Below are 23,648 nucleotides of genomic sequence, written 5' to 3' on the forward strand. Positions count from 1 at the left end.
CACCTGTGCCAGCCCTGCCCACCCTCACAGGGAACATTTCCTTCCCAACAACCAATCGAAATATCTGCTCTTTTAAAACAATTTCCCCTTGGCATGTCACCATCTGCCTGGGTAAAAAGCTGCTCTCCCTCATTTTTATAAGCCTAAAGCACTGGGAGGGGCTCTAAGGCCTCCCTGAAGCCTTCTCTTCTCCAGTTGAGATATGCCCAGCTCTCCCAGCCTGGCTCAGAGCAGAGGGCTCCAGCCCCTGGAGTCTCTTTGGCCTCTCTTGACTCACTCCAGCAGCTCCACATCCTTGTGATGTTGGAGGCAGCTCTGCAGGTGAGATCTCACCTGAACAGGGCAGAATCCCCCCTGTCCCCTGCTGCCCACTCCCCTTTTGATGCAGCCCAGGATGTCTCCCTGGGCTGCTAAAAATCTGGCAAAAGCCTGATGCCCAAATCTGTCCTAACACTGAACCATGAAACATCTGCCAGCCCTTTGCAATTTACACCAGGCTTCATTTAGTTGTGCATTTTTTTGTGTTGTTTCAGGTTGGTTCTGCTGGACAATGGGAATCTGGTCAGGACATCCTCATTTAGGTTGCAAAAATTACCTCACAAAAGAGGGAGTTTTTCCCATGGAGCTCCCCAGGGCTCCTTTAAATATCTTTAAATTCCTTGAGAGATCTTTTAATTTTCAGTTCACTTTGTGAAGACCTTGTAAAATTTACACTTCTTTAGTGTTTTCTGGGGGAAAAGAGAAGTCTTGCTGTGCCCTCCCTGCCCACCCCATCTGCCCTGTGTGGTATTTCCATTGCTCCCATCACTGCAGCAGGGTTTGGACAGGGAGGAAAGCTCATTTATTGGTTATTGAATAGCCAGGAGAGTCCAGCACAGCTGGGGCCACCAAGAGCTCACAGGGGATTATTTTGCCAGGAAAGCTCTTTCCCTCACCTCAGCAGGCACTGGTGCATTTTTCATGCCTTCAGGGCTGTTGGGGAGTTTCAGGCTTCATCTTGCTGGTCAGGGGAAGACAGGCTGTGTTGTTTGCACCAGTGTGAGAAGAGGAGTGAAGGATTCACTGGGGAAATCTGTTCTATACATTTTTCCAGCTCCCTGGCTCCCCAAAGGGGAGGATACATCCCAAGGGGGCTGTGGCATTAAGGATATCTGTGCTCAGAATGCTGCCAGTGCAGTCACCCACTGACTTGTCTGACCCAAATTCACTGAAAAGGGTGAATCAACATTCACATTTCCCAGATTTTCCTCTGGAACCCCCTGAGCAGCCATCACTGTTTTCCCTTTGAAGGCCTGGAAGATGAATGCAGACAGTCACAGCAGCTTGCACACAACTGCAATTATTTTTTTCAACAGCACAGTGGAGCTTTTCTCCTGTATAAATTCCCTACAAATTCACACCAGTTGTGTCCCTTGCAGGGCAGCCAGGCAAGGCACCTCTTCAGCACTGTCCCTTAAGGATGTGCAGCAGTGGAAGGCTGGAAAGGAAGGCTGTGCCTGCACAGGGGATCTCAGCAGCCAGCTGGAATATTTATTTGTAAATGAATGCCCTCCCTCAAGTTGGCTCCCATGCAGTGGGGTGTTTCTTTTTTTCCAAGAGGTTCCTGCTATTTACCCAACTTTCCAGCTGGGCTTCTCCAGGGCACAAAGAGGCAGGACCTGCCTGAGTTTGTACAGTGAGTCAACAGCTCAGCAGGGGATTAGAGCCCACAATCCTGCTGGCATCGCTGCCTTGGCTGGAGCCACTGGACCATGCAGCCTCATTTTGTTCCTGGTACTCTCTGCTGGTATGTGGTTTGTCAGGGGAAAAGCCTCAGTGTGGCTAATAAAGGAGGCACTTTCTAAAGCACTGGAACAAAGCCTGCCTCATTCCAGCGCTCCAGCCGTGGCACTGGGAGCTGCAGCTTGTCCCGGGGCTGCTGGGGGGAGGCTGAGCAGCAGCACCCAGGGGAGGCTGGCACAGAGCCCTGGCACCCAGTGCTGCCAGCCAGGTGACCGTGTGCTGACACACTGCCTGCCCAGAGGACAAGCAGGGGCTGCCAGGCTGCAGCTCCCTGCTGGGAAGGGTCCCAGCCTCTCTAAGGCTGCTGGAGGCCTCTGCTGTCTCACACAGGAGGGTCACCAGGGCAGCTGTGCCACCAGGTAAGGAGCAAAGCCAGCCCTGCAGGGCAGCCAGGGCAGGGGCACTGGGTGCTGAGCTGGGAGCACCACAGGCTCTGGGAAGGGAAACCAGAGCTGCTGCTGGGCTGGCAGCTCGCTCCAGCCTGCCCTGCTCAGTGTCTGCCACAGCAGGGCAGAGAGGGCTGGGAGTGCAGCCCCTGCTCCTGGCTGGGAGAGCCAGCCCAGCTCAGGGGCTACACTGGGAGCAGGGTGGCCACTGCATCCCTGCTGTGCATCCAGAGAATCCCTGTGCATCCACTGCATCCCTGCTGTGCATCCCTCTGCATCCACTGCATCCCTCTGCATCCAGTGCATCCACTGCATCCATGTGCATCCAGAGAATCCCTCTGCAACCAGAGAATCCCTGCTGTGCATCCACTGCATCCCTGCTGTGCATCAGAGAATCCCTGTGCATCCACTGCATCCCTCTGCATCCAGTGCATCCCTGTGCATCCACTGCATCCCTGTGCCCTCAGTGCACCCCTGCTGTGCATCCAGAGAATCCCTGTGCATCCAGTGCATCCCTCTGCATCCACTGCATCCCTGCTATGCATCCACTGCATCCCTCTGCATCCAGTGCATCCCTGTGCATCCAGTGCATCCCTGTGCCCTCAGTGCACCCCTGCTGTGCATCCAGGTGTGCTCATGCACCCCACACATCCGTGCTATGGGTGCATGCATATTTTGAAGAACAATAGCCTCTCCTTTCCATCTGCATCTCCTGTGGGGGGAGGCCGCTTGCCCTGACACCCCCAAAATGCACAAGGCTGCTCAGCTGCTGATGTGGAGATCTCCGGGCCCGGCCCACGGGTGTGCCCCCCAAACGCCGCGGGGGACAGCCCGGGATGCTCCAGGAGGGCCGGGCACCCCTGGAAGCTGCGGGACCGCAGCGTGTCCTGCGTGGGGTGGGCAGAGGAGGCTCAGCAGGGATGGGCCCTGGGGAGGAGACGGAACGTACCGGGTGCTCCGCGGGACCCCGCCCGAGGCCGGGGGCGCGGGACGGGCGCGGGGACACCCGCGGGACCCTCGGTGTGCGGGGACGGAGGGAGCCCCGGCCCAGCCCCGGCACAGCCCCGCAAAGCCCCGCAAAGCCCGCAAAGCCCGCAAAGCCCGCAAAGCCCCGCAAAGCCCGCAGCGCGGCGCGGGGGCGGCTCTGGCGGCGGGGCCGTGGGGGCGGTGCGGGACAGTGGGGCGGAGCTGTGCGGAGCTGTGCGGAGCCGTGCGGGACAGTGGGGCGGAGCTGTGCGGAGCTGTGCGGAGCTGTGCGGAGCTGTGCGGGCAGTGGGGCGGAGCTGTGCGGAGCTGTGCGGGGCAGTGGGGCGGAGCTGTGCGGAGCTGTGCGGAGCCGTGCGGGGCGGAGCTGTGCGGAGCTGTGCGGGGCGGAGCTGTGCGGAGCTGTGCGGGGCGGAGCTGTGCGGAGCTCCGCGGGCGGTGCGGGCCGTGCTGTCCCGCCCCTCCGCAGCGCCGCACCGCGCCCGGCCCGCCCCGCGCTGCGCCGCGCCCGCCGCACGGCGGGGCAGGAGCGGGCACGGACGGGCAGCGGCGGCGGCCGCGCCCGGCACACGGCGGCGGAACGGAGCCGGGCCGAGCCGAGCCGAGCCGAGCCGAGCCGAGCCGAGCGGGCAGAGCCGAGGTGAGCGGCCGGGGTGGGGGGTGCGGGGCTGGGCAGCCCCAGGTGCTGCGCGGCGCCTGCGAGGGAGAGGCGGGCAGGGCTGGACCCTGAGCCGGGAGAGCTGCCCCGAGCGGGGAGAGCTGCCCCGAGCCGGGAGAGCAGCCCCGAGTCGGGCATGGCTGCAGCCCCGAGCCGGGAGAACAGCCCCGAGCCGGGAGAGCAGCCCCGAGCCGGGAGAACAGCCCCGAGCCGGGCAGGGCTGCAGCCCCGAGCCGGGAGAGCAGCCCCGAGCCGGGAGAGCAGCCCCGAGCCGGGAGAGCAGCGCCGAGCCGGGCAGGGCTGCAGCTCCGAGCCGGGAGAACACCCCGAAGCAGGAGAGCTGCCCCGAGCGGGCCTGCCCGGCCGCACGGCGCATCCCGCTCCGCTCCCGCGGGGATGCTCGGGCCGGTCCCCGCGGCTCGGGCTCGGCACAGCGCGGGGGGTTCGGCAGCCGCGTCCTGCGGGCGGGATCAGGCGACCCCCGGCATCCGTAACCCTGCTGCGGCAACGCATTGAACTGCCGGGCTGTGATTTGAGGGTGACGATTTACATTAGAGGGAGAACGTGGAGAGAGCCAGGAACAACTTGGAATGGGTCCTCGCATATTTCTGTGGTTATTTTTGGAGTACCGTCATATGGCAGGAGGTGGGCTCTGGAGGTATCCTTGAGCTCAGCATTTTCTCCACAGGCTGGTTACCCGGGAGATTGTACTAGAGGACCTGCGTGGCCCTTTCCCCATCGGTGGTTTTGCATCCCATCCCTGTTTTTCCGGCTTTTCCCGGGGTATTGTTCCCTTTCGGTGTGCCCGGCCCTCAGCCTGTCTCGGTGGGGACCCTCCTGCGGGCAGACAAAGGTCTGGGTGTGCTGGCTGGGCAGTCTCAGTGTGCTGCAGGCGATGGCAAAGCTGTGCTTCATTCGGCTGTGGCTGCTGTGAGGTGACTTCTGATCAGCCCCTTCTCCATCGCTGGGGATGAGGTGTGGCTTCTCCAGCATCCCCAGGGAGACCAGCCCGTGCATCCCTCTCCTTCCTGCCCTAAGCTGGCACTGTCCCCCCAGCTTTCTCCTGCTACTCTTGTCCAAAGGGATTTTTGGTCCAGAAGAGCTCGGGGTGTGGGCAGCACGTTGTTTCTCTGGACTGTTCCTTGTGGGTCTCCCCGTGCACGGGAGGGCTCTGGCTGTGTCAGTCCCCTTGGCCCAGGGTGGCAGAGCAGCTCTGGTGTTCTCCAGCTGCGTGTCCTGGTTGCCATCGGGCGAGTCTGGAGCTGAGGGAAGGCTGCCTGGCTCTGGTGATGGTCCTTGCAAGAAGGGAATTAATGACTCGTTAATGGTGTAGTTTCAGCCTGGCTTGGCAGGCACGGAGCCATCCCTGGGTGCTGGGAGCCGTGCTGTCCATCAGGAGCTGTCTCTGCTGCCTGCAGGGATGCAGGGCATGTTCTGGAAGCTGTGGCACATCCCGAGCTCTCCTCCTCACCCAGGGATGGCCTCTGTGTGTGGAGTCAAGGAGCAGGGTGCAGCTGTCTCCTGTGGGCTCTGGGAGGGGAGGGTTCCCATCTCCTCTCCTCTTCCCACCATCCCTGTCCGTGGGGATTGTTTTCCTCAATGCAGCCATTCCCAGCAGAGCCCTGGGAAGGGCTGTGGGGTGCAGAGCCTGTGTTTGGCTACTTTTGGCAGGGGCAGGTTCTTCCCCTGCTGCTTTGGCTGCTTGTGGATGTTGTGCCTAGAACTGTGCAGAATTTTTATCAATTTTTGAGATGTGAGCGTTTTCCAGAACTCTTAGGGGAGATGTTTTGGTCAGGAGGAAGCATCTAGAAATAGTTTTTGAAGTCCAGTATGGGATTTCTGAGCTGAAGTATGAGTGTTCCTGGCGTGCAGAAGGGGAAGGTTTTGGTGCCTTTCCTGTGCAGTGGAGACACAGATCGTGCTGGGCCCCCTTCCCTGCAGGGTCAGTGTCTGCTGGCACCTGATGTCTTTGTGGCCAGGAGGGGTGGCTGGCTCGGCTCAAGCCCAGACTGGGGAAAGTCTTTTTCTCCCCCCTGAGCTCCCAGTTAAGCTCTGGGTGATGACCTTGGTCCTGGTGAGGAGCTGGATCCCTCGCTGATGTAGGGAATTACAGAAGGATTTCTGCTCACCCCGGGCGTCCTGCCTGCCTCCCCCTGCTCCAGAACCGCTGGGCACTTCTGCTTTCCTTCGTCTGCAGACACACACAGACCAGTCAGGTGCCTGACTAAGTCTGTCCCTAACAGAAGAAATCTTTCCCATAATAATTAGGGTTTCTAAATTCGGAAGCTGCTGGGAATGACCTGTCGGTTAAAGGGCAGGGGGTGGGCTTGGCTCTTCCCAGCCTCGCTCCCAGCTTCCTGCTCGGGCTCACAGACATCTCTGGAGTGTCCTTTGCCTTAATTCTCCTTGGCTGTGCACTTGGGCTGTTTCCCTGCTGCCTGGGGCACGGTGCTGGGGTGCTGGCTGTGGTGGGAGCATGTGTGGTGAGGAAATGGGCTCAGCAGGGCTGGGCTCAGCGCGGCGTGGGCGGCTCTGGGGCATGGGCTGTGGTGTGGTGCTGTCACTTGGAGCTCTGAGCTGAGCCTGGAGCTCCCTCCACCAAAGGAGACACACAGAACAGTGGCAGTCCCTGTGTTGTGGCAGCTCCTGCTCAGGGAAATTTGTGCAGCTCCACCACAAATACCTGACTGTGGCACGGCACCTAAAAAGTGCTGGGGCTGTGACAGCCGTGGCTGCAGGGCTCATTGTTCTCATCACAGCACCCAGTGGCTCTGAGTCAGCAGCTCTGGGTTTGTCACAGCCTGTCTGAGCAGTGGGGCTGGCCCTGACCCTGCTGCAGGGTTTAGGCTGGGCTCAAGGGCTCTGTGAGCTTGTGCTGTCCCTGGAGCCTGGAAGGAGTTGTGGCTGTGCAAGCCTCCCTTGGGAGCCTCTCCCAGCCCCTACCCTGTGCCATGCAGGGCTGTAAAGCTGAGCATCACTGCTGCTGGCCAGGCTTCCTGGTCTGGTCCTTCATCACCCTCCTGTCTGGATTACAGGAGGTGGAAGGTGTGGTGGGAGATTGGCTGTGATGGGGACATGTTGCAAGGCTGGGGCTGCAGATCCAGCCTTCCTGTCTTTCCAGCCCTTGAGGGGGTTGTCCAGGACCTAAGTGTGTCTTCAAGTGAAGAGGAGGAAATCTGGGCAGCCACGTTTTCCAGCTCTCCTGTCCACACAGCGTGCCCCTGGTGCAGAGCAGGGTGCTGGGCCCTGGCCCCCTGCATGTCCCTTGTCTTGGATGACAGCTGCTCCCTCTGCCCTGCCTTGCTTCAAGGGGATGAGCTGGGGATGTGTGGAACCATAGAATCATGGGTTTGGGTAGGAAAGAACCTTAAAGTTCAGCTCACTCCAACCCTCCTGCCATGGGCAGGGACACCTTCTGCTATCCCAGGTTGTTCCAAGCCCTGTCCAAGCTGGCCTTGGGCACTTCCAGCCCCAGCTTCTCTGGGCAGCCTGTGCCAGGGCCTCCCCCTCCTGGGGCAGGACTTCTCCCTAATATCCAATCCTAAGAAGATCTGTTGGGCTGAAGTTTGGTACCACAGGAGTCAAGATCTGCTCTCCTTGCACTGGGCAGGGAGTGATGGGACTGTGTGGAATGGGACAAACATCCCAGAGCCCTGGATGGGCGATTTGATCCAAATTTTCGTGTCTGCTTGTCCCAATACACAGCTGAGGGGCTGTGGATGCAGTTCAGAGTTGTCAGTGTCCTGGTGTGTGCACCCCTGAGCCCACCCATGCACCCTCCTAGGAACGGGAGCAGCAGGCAGAGGGATGGGAAATCTCTGGAAGAGGATTTTCTTTCCACCTGCTCTGCTGGTGCGTGTCTTGCCCTCGGGCAGGGTGTGCTCAGCCCAGCAGGGCTGGCAGGATCACAGCCAGGGCACGCTGGGCTGACCCCATTGTGCTCGGAACACGAGACAAATGAGGCTGAAGCGGCAGATCCGCGGCTGCCAGCGGGTCAGCACTTTCAGCCGGGCACTCGGCCTCTTTGTGGCAGCGAAATGTCAGATCTGCTCCATCCCCCTTGCGGTGCTCCCCGCCCGCTGGGACCCCCCGGCCGTGTGCTGCTGTCCCCACGCTCCCGGGTGGGAGCAGGAGCAGGTGCTGCCAGTGCAAAGCGCATCCTGCGTCTGAGATGATGCTGAATGGGATTCGCAGCCCAGCCCCGCTGCCAGGTTCCTCCCACGGGCTCCTTCCTCCCTCTGCTCCTACTAACCCACTGCCGGGGCCCCTCGCTGCCTGGCAGCAGCGATGTCTGCTGCTCTCCTTCCCCGAGCATCAGATGGAGAGGAAAACACAGGGTGGAGTCAGCTCTCGCACAAAGGAAATGTTGAGGTATCGTTCCTGCCTTCCCTGCGTTTTTTAGGTGGCTGGGGAGAGATTAAACAGGATCTTAACACACTCACAGCCCCCTTCCCACCTCATTTTCCTGTGAATCTCTTGCTGTCATGGTATCTTTCGGATGATATTTTTAGCTTTGCCTTTTCCTTTTTTTTTCCCCCCCCTCCTCTCCCGTATCAGGCTTTTGAAGGGAAACACGTTTCTATGGGAGAACAGAACGAGCCATTTCACGAGACATTTTGTTATGGGCAGAAGGGCCGGGAAATCTGATTGTGTGTTTGAAATGACACATTCCCCTTTGTGACCAGCTCATCTCCCGGCTGGGGGGGCTGGAGCAGCCCCGACCATCCCCAGTGGGTGCTCGGGGGGCTGGGGGGTCCTGCGGGGGTTTTCTCAGTGATCCTGCGTGGGAAGCAGCTGGATGTGGGATGTGCTCGGGGTCTGGCGGTGTCTGAGAGGTCCTGCAGAGCTGTGGGGCTCTGCTGATGCTGAGAGGGATGTGGCAAAGGGCTGGAGCTGGGAGAGGGGTGGTTGGACAGCCAGGGCTGCTGCTGGCTGTGGGAAGGTGCTGTTTTTGACACGGGTACAGACCAGTGTTACATGGTGATGGTGAACTTTGGCAGGGGAAAATTCCAGCCCGAATTCTCAGCAGTATTTCCCTTTAGGAGATTTACTCAAGTCCTGATAGGTGAAGGTCCTGGCCAGAACAAGAGAAGCCTCCTGCAAGGGCTGATCTGTCTTGGGTCTGCACATCCCTGCATGAGGCAGGGGCTGTTTGCTCTGCCAGTTCCCTGGGGCTGTTCAGGGAGCCAGGGAGGGCACGGTGGCCATGGCAGTGTGCCTTGCACATCCCTGCAAGTGACAAGGACAGCCTGGATGGGACTTGGAGATCCTGGGCTGATGGCAGGTGTCCCTGCCTGTGGCAGGGAGTGGAACACCATGTCCCAGAGCCAGCATGTGCCAGTGCCACCATGTCCCAGAGCCACCATGTGCCAGTGCCACCGTGTCCCAGAGCCACCGTGTCCCAGTGCCACTGTGTGTCCCAGTGCCACCATGTCCCAGTGCCAGCGTGTCCCAGTGCCAGCATGTCCCAGTGCCACCGTGTCCCAGTGCCACCATGTCCCAATGCCACCATGTCCCAGTGCCACCGTGTCCCAGTGCCACCGTGTGCCAGAGCCACCGTGTCCCAGTGCCACCGTGTGCCAGAGCCACCGTGTCCCAGTGCCACCGTGTGTCCCAGAGCCACCGTATGCCAGAGCCACCCTGTCCCAGTGCCACCGTGTGCCAGAGCCACCGTGTCCCAGAGCCACCCTGTCCCAGAGCCACCATGTCCCAGTGCCACCGTGTCCCAGTGCCACCATGTGTCCCAGTGCCACCGTGTCCCAGTGCCACCATGTCCCAGTGTCACCGTGTCCCAGTGCCACCGTGTGTCGCAGTGCCACCGTGTCCCAGTGTCACCGTGTCCCAGAGCCACCGTGTCGCAGTGCCTGTCCCCAGGCAGCCTCACTCAGACGTGTCGGGGCTGGGCTGCCTGCTGGTGTTGATGGGGTGGTGACAGGGTCACTGGGATGTTTGTGAGCCCGGGGCAGTGTCTGTGCTGAGCTGCTGCAGCCTGGCGTGGGTTCCTGCTCTGCTGTTTGTGGTACAAGCGAGCAGGGCTGGGGCAGGCCTTGCTCCCACTGCTGCTATTCTCACAACACCTCATTAATGTGATGCTAATTGGTGCAGTGTCTCACGTGGCTCAGAGCCTGCCCAGCAGCCCCTCACAGGGCAGGGGGTGCTCTGAGGGCTTTGTTTGGCACTGCCCTGCCTGTGGCTGCATCCCCCACCCTCGCTGGCAGCAGCAGCAGGGTGCAGCCCTGGGAGCCCTGGCTGCTGGGGACACTGGTGCCATACTGCTCCTCTGGGGTCTGGCTGCTCTGCACCTCCCTGCCCATCCCTGCTGGCATCTATCGACCCACCTTGAGCTGGATGAGAGGAACCCGAGCAGGCAAACCTGGAAGCAGCATGGAGTCCCCACAGAAACATTGGGCTCAACAGAGAATGAGCAGGGCCATGGAAACTGTGCCTAAGCAGGGAGAGAATCCCACAGATGCCCTGTGTGACCCTGTGAGAGCCCAGTCCATGGATCAGCTCAGCCTGTTGGGGCCCCCATGTGTCCTGCTGGAGACAGAGCCCCTCTCACAGGTCTCTGAGCAGGGCATCTCCATGGGCAGAGGGGGCAGCTGAAGGAGAGGGGGGTTTGTTGGGCTCTGGGATGGTCTGGCATGGGACAGCAGCCCCCACACAACTGAGTGTCCCTGAGTGTGGACAGTCACACTGAGCTCCAGTGCTCAGGCCCTGTGACACTGGCCCTGTGGCCCCTGTGTGCCCTGTGTGGTCACCCAGCCCTGCTGCCCACACCCCAGGACAGCTGAGCCAGTGGAACCACATGGCAGGGAAGGAATCTGTGCCCCAAATCTGTGCACCCAAACCAGCACAGAGTGACATCCTGCTTCCCCAGGGGACACACACAGCAAAGGGCAGCTGAGACCCCTCCTCTTGACCTGATCTCTCCTGCAGGTCACCTGCTCAGAGGTGGGTTTGTTTCCTTGCAGGTGCTGAAGCTCACAGCCCTATTGCATCATGTTTTCTGGCTGGGTCCAGAAGAAAAGCTGAGCAGCTTCTGTGGCTGCTGGGGAAGCTGCTGTGGGTCAGCACTGCCCAGGGCAGGCTGCTGGCTGCACACAGCTGATGTTTGCTTGTGGAGAGTGAAAGGATTTTGCTGAATCCGTGGCAGAGGAGGGAGCTTTGCATAGGCCTGCTTTGCTTCTGCCTGGGGGGAGGCTGGGCCTTGCCTGTCCAAGGATGTGTGAGAATTAACCCTTGGGGAAGGGGGAGGTATCCCTGCTGTGCCAGACCTCTTCCTCCTCTGTGACACTGTGGTGCTGCTGGGCAGAGCCTTTCCCTGCTTAGGTGCAGTTGCCATGTGAAGGGAGGCTCTGTAAAGCTGTCCCTGCTGGGGCTGTCCCTGCTGTCCCTGCTGCCCCTGCTGTCCCTGCTGTCCCTGCTGGGGCTGTCCCTGCTGTCCCTGCTGCCCCTGCTGCTGGTTTTGCAGCTGCCCTGGCTGGGGCTGGGGCTGGCTCTGGGGTGCTGCTCCTGCCAGCAATGCTGCCCTGGCCATGGCTGACCAAGGGGTGCCACAGATGGCTGAAAGGAGCCCTTGGGCTGTGCCCAGGGGGTCTGGTGGCACTCAGAGATGTGTGGGCTCTGCAGCACTGCTGTAGTAAATATTTGCTGTTCTCCAGGGAGGAGCAGGGCTGGCTGCACATCAGGAGGGCAAAACAAGGTCTAAAGCAATCCACAGCTCCCTCTTCCAGCAGGGAGATTTGTGTGGCATCCCAGCACAGCACTGAAGCCAGGCAGGCACCCTCTGGTGACAGCTGTAGCTGTCCTTTGAGCACCTGCCATCATCTCTGGGAAGGACTTTTCCCTTCTCTTTAACCAAATCTGGTTTCTTCTTTGCAGGTTGTAAATCGTGCCCGAGCCGAGTGCTGAGAGCAGCCCCTGGGAGCAGGGTGAGTTTATCCTGAAAGCTTTTGTTCTCCTTTCCACATCCCACATGAGGCTGAGTGGGTTCTGCAGCACAGAAAAGGTTGCTCAGCACAGAGAGGTGCTGCAGGGAGTGGGAATCTGGCCTGCTCCCTCCAAAACACTGAACTGCTGGGCTTGGGCTTGTTGTGGCTTTCTTTGCCTTGGGAGTGCTTCCTGGTTTAGCTGGGGCTTGGGCAGCAGCCCCTTTGCCAAGAGAAAGGTTCCTACAGTGATGCTTTGGGTTTTGGCTTTTGTATTTTTTAGACTCTGCTGCTTGGTGTGTACCTCTGAAATTTGTATTAAGTGTTAGTGAGTTCTCTTCACAGGGTAGTGACAAAACAATCCCTTCCCAGCTGGAGAATCAAGGACAACCAGTCCCCAAAAATCATAAACAATGGCTGAGGGAAGGGGGCAAGCCAGGGGGCTGAGACTTCATAGCCTGGGGCTGTGCTTGGACAATTGACCCCAGTGTGAAATGAACCCAAACTTATAGAAGTGTAAAAACTCGTGGCCAGGATCCATCCTGGATTTGATTTGGGCTCTTGCACTGCCCAAGCTGGATCCTTTTAATAAATTCCTGTTTTATTCCTTTTGCTCTGGCCAGTCTCTGTTCCAGGTCAGCCCTTTCTGGCAGCTTTGCCAGGGCAGTGAGGTGTCTGGAAATGCTGCCTGGGCACTGACAGAGGGTTTGGGGTCTCAGGCTCAGCTCTGGCTTCCCCCTCTGGGTTCCTGTGCTCTGGTGTGTGTGGAGGGTCTGAGGAAGGCAGATGTTTGCAAACCAGCTGTGCAGTTCTGCTGGTGTGGATCCCTCCCAGGGCTCAGGAGAGGTCTGAGCTGCAGAACTCAGTTGCTGAGATGCTTGAAAGAGGTGAGGAGTTGTGGCCCAGGCCTCTTGAGGGACCCCAGGGTGCCTCAGCTGGTTGGACTGCTCCATTCAGAGCCCCCTGCACAGCACAGGGACATCCATGTGAAAGCAGGTGTGAGCTGCTTCCAGGGGCTGCTGAGGGCTGGGGGACAAGGTCCTGCTTCTGCTTTGGCTCCCTGACCTGCAGGGTGAGCTGAGCTGGGCAGAGCTGCAGCACCACCCTCAGCCTGGGCTGAGCTGGAGGACAGTGTCCTTAGCTGGAAATTGGGATGAGGAGCTCCACAGCTGCACCCCTGGCTCTTCCGTAGGTGCCAGAAGTGTGTGCAGGGTGCACCACAGGGCTCAGACCCTGCTGCCCACACAATTTGGCTCCTGCCCACACAAGGCAATGGCTGCAGGCTCCTCATCCAGAGGTGCTGGCACTGCCCAGGCTCCTCAGGGAGTGGTCACAGCCTCAGGACTGCCAGAGCTCCAGGAGAACTCCCAGGCACGGGGTGGGATTGTTGGGGTGTCTTTTGCAGGGCCAGGGGTTGGACTGGATGATCCCTGTGGGTCCCTTCCTGCTGATGATATTCCATGACTGTGGATGTGGGAGGGGATCTGAGCCCTGCTGAGGGTTGGGGTGGCTGCTCCTCAGGCTGGACCTGGCTCTGGCTCACAGCAGGGCAGGTCTCCATGTTTTATGAGCAGTTTCTCACCAGCTCTCCTCCTCCAGGAGCTTTGCAAGATGCCAACTCCTCCCATGCCCAGGGGTGCAGGTCTGTAGGGAGAGCCAGGAGAAGGGAGGGATTCTCATCCTGTGCTCAGGAGTTTGGGAGTGGGGTGCCCAGTCTGGAGCTGGTCAGGGCAGAGCTGCAGGCCCAACGTCAGTGGTGGATTTAATGTGGATTTCATGTGCTCCTGCATGGCCCCAGTGGGCTCAGAGTGAGCTCAGGGTACCCCTGGGAATGTTCTGCTCCTGCCTGGGGTGCAGATCCCTGTTGGGGTCCCCATGCTGGGCTGGCAGGAGGAGCAGGACATGTGCCATCCCCTTGGTGAGCCTGGTACCCAGCCAGCCCCTGGCCCTGCTGGTGGCTGTGCTGGCCCAGCTCTGGGTGCCCTTGGTGCCCCAGCTGCCCTTGTATCTCAGCAGAGCTGCTGTGTCCTGCACTCTGCCCATCCCCTGCTGGGCAAGCAGGTCCTTGCTGTGTGCCCAGGGAGGTGTCCCCTGCTTCAGGAAGGGTTGGTGACACTTGGGTGTGCACAGGGACTGTGCAATGAGCTCCTCCTGCCTCTGGGTTCCAGCAGCTCCCCCACAGCTGGATCCCACCTCTGCTGGGGTGGGATGGGGGCTGGCTCTGGGGGAGTTTGCTTGAAGGACATGGTCATCCATCAGTTGGTCACTGCAGGTCCCTTTCAGCTCAATACCCCATCTTCCTGCAAGGTGTCACCTTGGGGAAAATGACACCTTGTCACCTCTTTAGACCCTGGCAGGGCCCTTGAGGGGCTGCAGAGCAGAGGGTGATGATAGTGGGGAGAGTGCTTGGCCCTTCCTTTGCACAGAAGGAGAGGATGGGAGAAGGCAGGGCTGAGCCTGCACCAGGACTGGGCTCCTTTGGGTGGCTTCTGCAGTTCCCTTCCTCCTCCAGCCCACTGCTCCCCAGGGTGTGTGGCCCTGTGTTCTTGCCCAGGGAGCAGCTGATCTCCCCTGGCTGCCACATCCCAGCACAAGGCAGCTGAACCCGTGGTCTCTGCCTTCCTCTGCAGGCAGGAAGGTGGGAGCAGCTCTGTGCATTCCCTGGTGAGGGATGTTCCCCAGGGGCTGCAGCACCCTGCCTGCTCCTGGAGTGTTCCCAGTGCTTGTGGTGCTGCACAGTGGGCAGAGCATCCTCCTGAGTTCCCAGGGTGCTGCTGCTGCCATCACAGCCCTTGGCTCAGCTCCTCCCCAGAGCACCAGAACATCCAGGGCTGTGCTCTGGGGCTGTCCCTGTGGGAGGGGAGGGGAGGGATGGCTGCAGCTCTGGTGCTCCTGCACCCTGCCTGTGGCAGCCACTCCCCATCCCAAAAAGCACAGGGGGTCAGCAGGGCAGGGCCAGCTCCAGGCAGAGCCCTGGGGCTGTCAGGATGTGTCACTGGGGGGTTCAGTCCCAAAGCTCTGCTCACAGGCAGTTTTAATGCCTGCAAGGCCCAGCTGCTGAGGCTGAATTCCCTGGGCAGGATTGGCCCAGGGCACTGCACAGATCCCCTCTGGCCTGAGAAAAGCTACTGGGCTGTTTTACAGAGTAGGTGGGGGGATGAGGCTGTTCTGTGCTCCTGCCTGGCACCCCTGGCTCACCCCTGGCCCAGCCCTGGCACAGCCAGAGGGAGCTGCCAGTGCTGCCTGTGGGTTCCAGGGCCCTGCCCTGCCCTGCCCCGGGGCTGCTGCTGCTCTTTCCTCTTGATTTGGGGCCCATCCTGGCTGCAAGACATGCCTTGGTCAACCAGCCTTGCTCTGTGCCATCCCAGCTGCTGGGGCTGAGCAAACAGGTTTGTGGTATGTGGCAGTGTGGGCCCTGAAGGCTGGGGGAGCTGCCAGCTCCCTCAAACTCTCGGGAGAGGCTGGCTGCTGGCCAGAGCCCTCTGCCTTGGCTGAGCCTCCTGAGCAGCACAGCACTCAGGGCAGGGCAGCCCATGTGCCTGTGCCTGGCTGCTGGAGCTGGGATCCTGCCCCTCCTCCTGCCTGCAGGGCTCTGTGCTTCCCAGAGATGGGGCTTTGCTGCCCCCATGGCCCAGCCAAGCCCTGGGCAGGTGTGGGGAGCTCTGCTCACTGGCTCCCACCCTCTGCACCCCTCCTGGCCAGCCAGGGCCGGGCTGGGCTCCTGCCTCCTGCCCTGCATCCCTGTGGGGCTGCCAGGGATCTGCCAGAGCTGTCTCAGGAGGATTTGGCACCCAGGGCTGTGTTTGAGCAGCTGCCCTGGCACAGCAGGGCCCAGGGGAGCATCTGAGCAGGCCCAGGGTGGGCTGGGGCTCTGCAGGGCTTCTCCCAGGGGAGCTCAGAGGTGTTCAGGAGAGCACCTGCCCTCCTGCAGGTGTGCTCTGGGGCATCCTCTCCCACCTGCCCGTTTCCCACAGCCCTTGCTGTTCTTTCCTTGATTGTGGGACCCCTATGCAGGGCACTTGGGATGCTGGAGGGAGCTCTGCACTCAGGAGGAGCTCTCGGAGCCTCAGCCCACCGGGCTTGCTGGGTGTCCTTGCCCCTGTGTCACCTGCCCAGCTCCCTGTGCATGCTGCTGTCACTGCCCCTGCTCCACAGCTCCCACCTTCCCCCAGTGCTGGCCAGTCCAGCCACTGGTGTGGGACAGGGGGCTGCACCTCCCGCTCCTCGCTGTGACCTTGTGCTTCAGGATGGGCTCTGGGTGCAAAACTGGGGCTGGAAGAATTTGGGAGGGTGAGGGGAGGAGAAGGCTGCCCCAATCCTGCTCTGGATTCAGCTCAAGCCTGCTCAGCTGCCAGTGAGCAGGTACCTGGGTTGCTGGGGAGACAGAGCTGTGGGATGTGGCCACTGGGAGGATTGTCACCTGCTGCTGCCACCAGGGACAGCCCCTGACTAATGTCACCCTGCTGCTGTCCCCAAGGACAGCCCCTGACTGAGTAATGTCACCCTGCTGCTGTCCCCAGGGCCATCCCCACAGGAGCTGTTGCAGGGGACAGTGCTGAGCTGTGTGTGTGCCCAGAGGCCTTGGGACTCCCTCCTCAGTGGCTCCTGGTGGCTGTGGGTGCCCTGGGTGGGTTGTGTGGCTGTGGGTGCTCGTGGCACAGAGCAGGGCCACGCTCCAGAGCTGTCTCCAGGTGTGTCACCCCAGCAGGGTGATGCTGTCTGGGGGGGCAGGTGGCCTTGCCACCACTCAGCTGATTCCCCTGGTGACCAGGATGGGCTGGGACAGAGGGCTCAGCCTGGGCTGCACCTGGCTGAGCTGGAGCCTTTGTGCTCCTGAAGCTCTCCCAGTTTAGCAGGGCTGGTACCAGTGCATGACCCCCTGGACACCTCCTGGAATTGCTGTGACAGGAGATCCCTGCTCCCAGTGCCTGGACTGGGACCCTCCTCCCGGAGCTGGAGCCTCTGGTGGTTCTCTCAGGCTCTGCCCCCCTCGGGCTCTGCCCTTGGGTGTGGTGGGGAGGCTGTGCTCAGCTTTGCTTTTTGTTTCTCCTTTATTTATTTATTTATTATCATGTTTTTAAGCTTTTCCTGCAGCCCTGCCTTCTCTTGTCATTTAATTGTCCAAGTTCCCTGAATACTTGTCACCTGCCTGGGGGTAGAATTTGAGACACATCAAAGGTAGCTGAGCTTCTGCAGGCGCTGAGCAAACATCCTCTGGGAGCTGGGGAGAGATTAAACAGCAAGGAAAAACAACTGCTGTGCTCAGGTTTGTCCAGGAGGTAAAATGGAAGGGCTGGGGAGAGAGAGAGGGAAAAGCAGCAATGTTTGCTTTCCAGAAAATGTCTGCCCTGTGCCTGGCAGGGGGCTGCCATGGGGGTCCCTGTGCCTGGCAGAGGGATGCTGTGGGGTCCCTGTGCCTGGCAGGGACAGGGGGATGCCATGGGGGTCCCTGTGCCTGGCAGAGGGATGCTGTGGGGTCCCTGTGCCTGGCAGGGACAGGGGGATGCCATGGGGGTCCCTGTGCCTGGCAGAGGGATGCTGTGGGGTCCCTGTGCCTGGCAGGGACAGGGGGATGCCGTGGAGTCCCTGTGCCTGGCAGGGGCAGGGGGATGCCGTGGAGTCCCTGTGCCTGGCAGGGACAGGGGGATGCTGTGGGAGTCCCTGTGCCTGGCAGGGACAGGGGGATGCTGTGGGGTCCCTGTGCCTGGCAGGGGCAGGGGGATGCTGTGGGGTCCCTGTGCCTGGCAGGGACAGGGGGATGCTATGGGGTCCCTGCATGCAGAGCTGGGTGGGCCAGGGGCTGCAGCAGCTGTGCAGCAGGAGCTGAGATGATGCCCTGGAATGGTTTGTGCAGCTGCAGGTGGGGCTGGGGCTGTGTGTGCTGCAGTGACTCAGCTCTGCTCCTGCTGGAGTGCAGAGCAGGGATCAATGCCAGCCTCACATGGAGTGGCAGAGCTGCTGGCACACCTGGGGCCCCCCGGGTTCAGGGGGCACAGCAGGGCTGGGGGTGGAGCAGAGCTCTGGCTGCTGCTGACTCAGACTGAGCTGGCAGCTCAACAGGGGCAAAAAAAGGAGTTTTAGCTTTGTCTTTGGGAGTGCCACAAAGCAAATGGAATAAATCCCAAGTGATGGCATTGTTTGTGGTGTCAGGCCTGGATCAGGGCAGTGCTTGCAGAGGTCTCAGCACCTTGGTGTCTGGCAGAAGCTGGTGCCAGCTGCACCTCGTTGGCCTTGGCAGAGCAGCCTTGTGGCTCCTGGCCCTGGTGAACCTGTGCTCAGGGAAAAATGGATTTTTGAGGATGCTTCTTATAGTTTAAAACTGTTATAGCAACAGGCATTTTGTTGCAAAAAATATCTCCTTTAAAAAAAAAAAAAAACCCCAAAATAACCCACCTAAGATATTCTCCTCCACTTCCCTGAAAAGCCTTAGGTGGGTGAGCCAGTGTGGGGTGCTGTGCCCCAGCACCTCCATATGGCAGCAGGGATGGGCAGCCTGGGGACTCTGGGGAGCAGCAGCTGCAGCTCTCTGGGGCTCCTTTAGTGCCCAGGGGGCAGTGCCAGGGTGGGAAGCTCGTGGAAGCCTCCATGTGCTGGTGGGTGCACGGATTTCCTGCAGCACTGGTGATCAGCCACATTTTGGGTGCCAAGCCAGAGGGAAAGCTTGGGTTTGCTCTCTTCCTCTGACCTGTGAGAGGTCAGAGCTCTGCTAGAAAAACCAGTGCTGGGGATGGTTTAGGGAAGCCCCCAAAGGTCTGTTTTCCAGCTGTTAATTCCTTAATACAGCAGTTTCCCACTTCTTTTTCTAGCCAGATAATCTGTCTTCCCTTGGAAGGGAGATGAACAGCAGCATAAATTGTAGCCAGGGCCCAAAAAGACATTTGCAAGAGCAATTCTCTTCCTTGAGCTCCTGTTTCATTCAGATCTGCTGATCTCCTGTGAACTTGTAGCGTTTTCTTCCATGGAAATGAATTTTGAGGTGTTTGGAGGGATGTTGGCCTCTGTTGGCTGGGGAGAAGCCTCCAGAGAGGCCTTAGAGCCCCTTCTGCTGCCTAGAGGGGCTCCAGGAGAGCTGGAAAGGAACTGGGGACAAGGGCCTGGAGGGAGAGTTCAAGGGGAATGGCTTCCCACTGGCAGAGGGCAGGGATGGGTGGGATATTGGGAGGGAATTGTTCCTGTGAGGAGGCCCTGGCACAGCCAGAGCAGCTGTGGCTGCCCCTGGATCCCTGGAAGTGTCTCCAGGGCCAGGCTGGACAGGGCTTGGAGCACCCTGGGCTATGGAAGGTGTCTCTGCCTCTGATGAGCTTTAAGATCCCTGCCAAGCCAAACCAGTCTGGGATCCCAGTCAGCTGGACTGGCTCTTGAGGTGGGCTCAGATGTGAGGAAGGTGTTTCCAGGTGTCCTTTCCCTTCCCTACAAAGCATTTCTCAGTTCTGGAGGCCGCAGCTGAGCTGGGCTGGGAGGGTCTCATCTGAAGGTGCTGCTCCCTTTCCTGGAGGCCTTTGAGCCTTGGGGCTGAGCTGTGGCTGCAGCTCGGGGTGCAGAGGAGCCCATCCCAATGGAGCATCGCAGTGCTGACAGCGGGAAGGGAGGATGTGGGCCCAGGGCTGGTTCTGGGCTGTTCCTGGCTGGTTCCTGGGCAGTTCCCAGGCTGGTTCCTGAGCTGGTTCCTGGGCAGTTCCTGGGTGTTTCCCAGGCACTTCCTGGCTGCTTCCCAGACAGTTCCCAGGCTGGTTCCTGGCTGGTTCCTGGGCTGTTCCTGTTTGGTTCCTGGCTGGTTCTGGGTGGTTCCTGGCTGTTCCCAGGCGGTTCCCAGATGTTTCCTGGGCAGTTGCAGGCTCCCCTGTGCTGCCAGGCTCTGCAGCAGGGCCATGCCAGCGCAGTGGCTCCTGCGGGATGCTGGTCGCTAGGCAACCAGCAGAGGTGGAGCTTCCTGGGTACCGCTCCCAGCACATCCCTGCCTGCATCCCTGCCTGATCCCTGCCTGATCCCTGCCTGAGCCCTGCCTGCATCCCTGCCTGATCCCTGCCTGCATCCCTGCCTGAGCCCTGCCTGAGCCCTGCCTGATCCCTGCCTGCATCCCTGCCTGCATCCCTGCCTGCATCCCTGCCTGAGCCCTGCCTGCATCCCTGCCTGAGCCCTGCCTGAGCCCTGCCTGCATCCCTGCCTGAGCCCTGCCTGAGCCCTGCCTGCATCCCTGCCTGCATCCCTGCCTGCATCCCTGCCTGATCCCTGCCTGAGCCCTGCCTGCATCCCTGCCTGAGCCCTGCCTGCATCCCTGCCTGCATCCCTGCCTGCATCCCTGCCTGCATCCCTGCCTGCATCCCTGCCTGAGCCCTGCCTGAGCCCTGCCTGCATCCCTGCCTGAGCCCTGCCTGCATCCCTGCCTGCATCCCTGCCTGCATCCCTGCCTGAGCCCTGCCTGAGCCCTGCCTGCATCCCTGCCTGCATCCCTGCCTGCATCCCTGCCTGAGCCCTGCCTGCATCCCTGCCTGCATCCCTGCCTGAGCCCTGCCTGCATCCCTGCCTGAGCCCTGCCTGCATCCCTGCCTGCATCCCTGCCTGAGCCCTGCCTGCATCCCTGCCTGCATCCCTGCCTGAGCCCTGCCTGAGCCCTGCCTGCATCCCTGCCTGAGCCCTGCCTGCATCCCTGCCTGAGCCCTGCCTGCATCCCTGCCTGAGCCCTGCCTGAGCCCTGCCTGAGCCCTGCCTGAGCCCTGCCTGCATCCCTGCCTGCATCCCTGCCTGCATCCCTGCCTGCATCCCTGCCTGAGCCCTGCCTGATCCCTGCCTGAGCCCTGCCTGAGCCCTGCCTGCATCCCTGCCTGCATCCCTGCCTGCATCCCTGCCTGAGCCCTGCCTGAGCCCTGCCTGAGCCCTGCCTGCATCCCTGCCTGCATCCCTGCCTGAGCCCTGCCTGCATCCCTGCCTGCATCCCTGCCTGCATCCCTGCCTGCATCCCTGCCTGAGCCCTGCCTGAGCCCTGCCTGCATCCCTGCCTGCATCCCTGCCTGCATCCCTGCCTGAGCCCTGCCTGAGCCCTGCCTGCCTCCCTGCCTGAGCCCTGCCTGCATCCCTGCCTGCATCCCTGCCTGCATCCCTGCCTGCATCCCTGCCTGAGCCCTGCCTGATCCCTGCCTGAGCCCTGCCTGAGCCCTGCCTGCATCCCTGCCTGCATCCCTGCCTGCATCCCTGCCTGAGCCCTGCCTGAGCCCTGCCTGCATCCCTGCCTGCATCCCTGCCTGAGCCCTGCCTGCATCCCTGCCTGCATCCCTGCCTGCATCCCTGCCTGCATCCCTGCCTGAGCCCTGCCTGAGCCCTGCCTGAGCCCTGCCTGCATCCCTGCCTGCATCCCTGCCTGAGCCCTGCCTGCATACCTGCCTGAGCCCTGCCTGCATCCCTGCCTGCATCCCTGCCTGAGCCCTGCCTGAGCCCTGCCTGAGCCCTGCTGCCTGCTCCTGCATCCCCACATCCTCCCAGGCAGCTCTGTGGGAGCTCCTGCTGCCCACACCGCCCTGTCCTGGATCAGGAGTGTGCCCCAGGGTGTGTCTGGGCATCACTGAACCCTGATTTGGGGTTTCTCTGCCGAGATGACTCAAACCCCTCTCTGGGGAAGGAAGATGTCTTGAAGCTCTGTTGACCCTTTTGCTTGGGATTCCCACCTCAGCACGACTTCCCTGCCTGGCTCTGGGAAGCAGGGCCAAAAGAGGGGAGCCCCAAGGCTGCTGCACCCTGAAACTCCCTGCAGCCCCCAGGCTGGGCTGGGGGCTGGCTGTGGAATGCTGCAGGAGCAGCTTTCCCCCCTGGGACAGTTGTACCCAGGGAGCCTGGGTGCCTTGGGTCCTCCCTGGGCTGTGGCTGTTTTGTGACAGGGACACTCAGACTGGCCCTCAGGGTGACCCCAATCCTGCCTGGGGGTGTTGTGGCCTTGGCTCCTGTTTCTCTGTGCCCTTCCCAAGGCTGGGTACTGGTAAGGGACTGGGACATCCTGCAGGTGGGAAGAAGCCTATCCTGTCTGCCTGGAGGATGGGGAGGATGTTCTGGGGGTGGCTTTAGCCCTTCAGTGCCTCCCCAGGGCTGGTTCACCATGTGCTGTGGCACTGGAGGATGTTGTGTGCTTGCTGAGTGTTGAGCACCTGCTTTCTCCCCAGCCTTCTCCTGTCCAGCCAGTGTCCCTTGCTGGGCTTTGCTGCAAGAGCTGAAGGCCCCAGCTGTGCCATGGGATCATGAATTTCCCCTCTCTCCACTCCTGGTGCATTCCCCACTCTGCTGACTGTGCAAGCCATGCCTTTGAAAGGTTGGTATTTCCCTGGAAGAGGCACATTCCTGGCTTTGTGGGGCTGCCTGGAGTGATGGAGGGGACAAGCTGGGCAGCCTTTGGCTGTGCAGGAAGCCCAAGTGGGTTTCCAGAGCCCTGGGCTCTTCCCTGGAGTGGTGGGCAGTGGGGTGGGGTGGCAGTGCAGGCACAGGGAATGCCTGGTTTGCTGGATCCTGCCACGAGGATCTGTCCTGGATGCACCCACTGCTCCCAAGTGCCACACTCAGGGGATCCTGTGCTCTGGGCTGAGTTTTGGGGTCCCTGGGAGCCTGCAGGCTGGTGTGGCTGTGCTGGCAGGAAGGTGCTGTGTGACAGCTGCCCCCAGTCAGGAGGGGACTGGTGAGCAGCAGGAATGGCTCAGGGAGCTGAGCCTCTGCCTGCCAGCAGAGGATTTTTCACCACTGGTGACAGAGAGAAACTTCTGTTTGTGCTGCTGAGTGGCTGTCCCAGGGAGAGAGTGAGGGAATTGGGCTGGAAAGCTCTGGAGGAGCATCACCCCATGTCAGCTCCACGGGCTGTGGGACTGTGCAGCTGCTGGGCCCTGGTGTGCTGAGGGTTCCAACAGGGCTTGGATTTTGGGGGTGGGAGGGGCCTGTGGATGCCCAGGAGAGCAGGAGAGTCCCCAGAGCACTGAGCAGAAGGATGTGGATGCCCCGAGGATGGTGCTGTGACACCAGGGCTCTGGTGGCTGCTGCTGCTGGTCCCATCCTGCTCTCTGGGAGTGAAACCAGAGGGGCCTGGGGGCTGCAGAGTCTGCTGGCTCTTCCCTCTCCCTGCTCCTTGGTGTCTGGGCTGTGCTTCCATCTGGAGAGGCACTGGGTCTGAGCCACAGCTCTCCCCCTGCCAGCTGGGACATCTTCATTTGATCATTAGTGGGGCTGTGGAAGGTGTTTCTTGGCATCCGAGGGGACACAGCCACTCATTCCTGCACTTGTTTACTCAGCTGGGAGGTGTCACTCAAAAGGGTAGGAGTGAAACCTTGTTTAAAGCAAATTCCCCATGTCTGGCACAGGGAGCAGGGAGATGCTGCCTTTGCCTCCTGGCAGGCTCAGAGCAGGAGGAGGCGCCTCAGCCCCTCCCCTGGGATGCAGCAGAGGTCATGCTCCTCTTCCCTGGTTTTTCCTGGTGCCAGAAGGGTTGAGGCCAGGGCTGGAAGGAGGGTTTGGTCTCTCAGGATGGGCTCAGCACTGGCAGCTGTCATTGCCTGACTCCAGCCTGACTCCTTGTCAATTTGGTGGCTTCTTTCCCCCTCCCCAACTTTCTCATGATTCATTTTTGACCTGTGGCCTCTGATACTGTCTTGCAGGGTGTAGTTGTGCAGAATAAGCTCTGTTAACTCCAGCTCAGGGGCTGGCAGCCTGGGCAGGAGTCCCTGCCCGTGCCCTGCAGGCCATGGTGCCAGGGGAGGGAGGATGGAGCCCTTTGCTGCAGGGTCAGATGTCTCCAGGCTGCCTGGCTCAGGCATGATGAGTGAGCAGATGTCTGGGCTCCTGGCAGCTGCTGACACCATGTAAATCCATTATTGCCCAAGCACACACTGGACACGTGTCAGTGCAGGCTGGGCTGGCTGCAGGGAGCTGGGAGAGCCCCAC

The 23,648-nt window shown here is 60.7% G+C and overlaps 1 protein-coding gene across 6 annotated transcripts in view; it reads left to right on the forward strand.

The window, feature by feature from the left end:
• The first annotated feature begins 3,631 nt into the window (after positions 1-3,631).
• EPB41L1 (erythrocyte membrane protein band 4.1 like 1) overlaps positions 3,632-23,648 on the forward strand; it is a 58,569-nt gene continuing 38,552 nt past the window's right edge. For 2 of the 6 annotated variants that reach the window (XM_056507220.1, XM_056507224.1), the window contains exons 1-2: positions 3,632-3,792; positions 11,695-11,744. The gene's annotated coding sequence lies outside the window, so the exon portion shown is untranslated. The remainder of the gene's footprint in view (positions 3,793-11,694; positions 11,745-23,648) is intronic. The other 4 variants (XM_056507222.1, XM_056507225.1, XM_056507221.1 and 1 more) reach the window with 3 other exon arrangements.

Source organism: Oenanthe melanoleuca, chromosome 20, assembly GCF_029582105.1.
Source record: "Oenanthe melanoleuca isolate GR-GAL-2019-014 chromosome 20, OMel1.0, whole genome shotgun sequence".
Taxonomy (NCBI): domain Eukaryota; kingdom Metazoa; phylum Chordata; class Aves; order Passeriformes; family Muscicapidae; genus Oenanthe; species Oenanthe melanoleuca.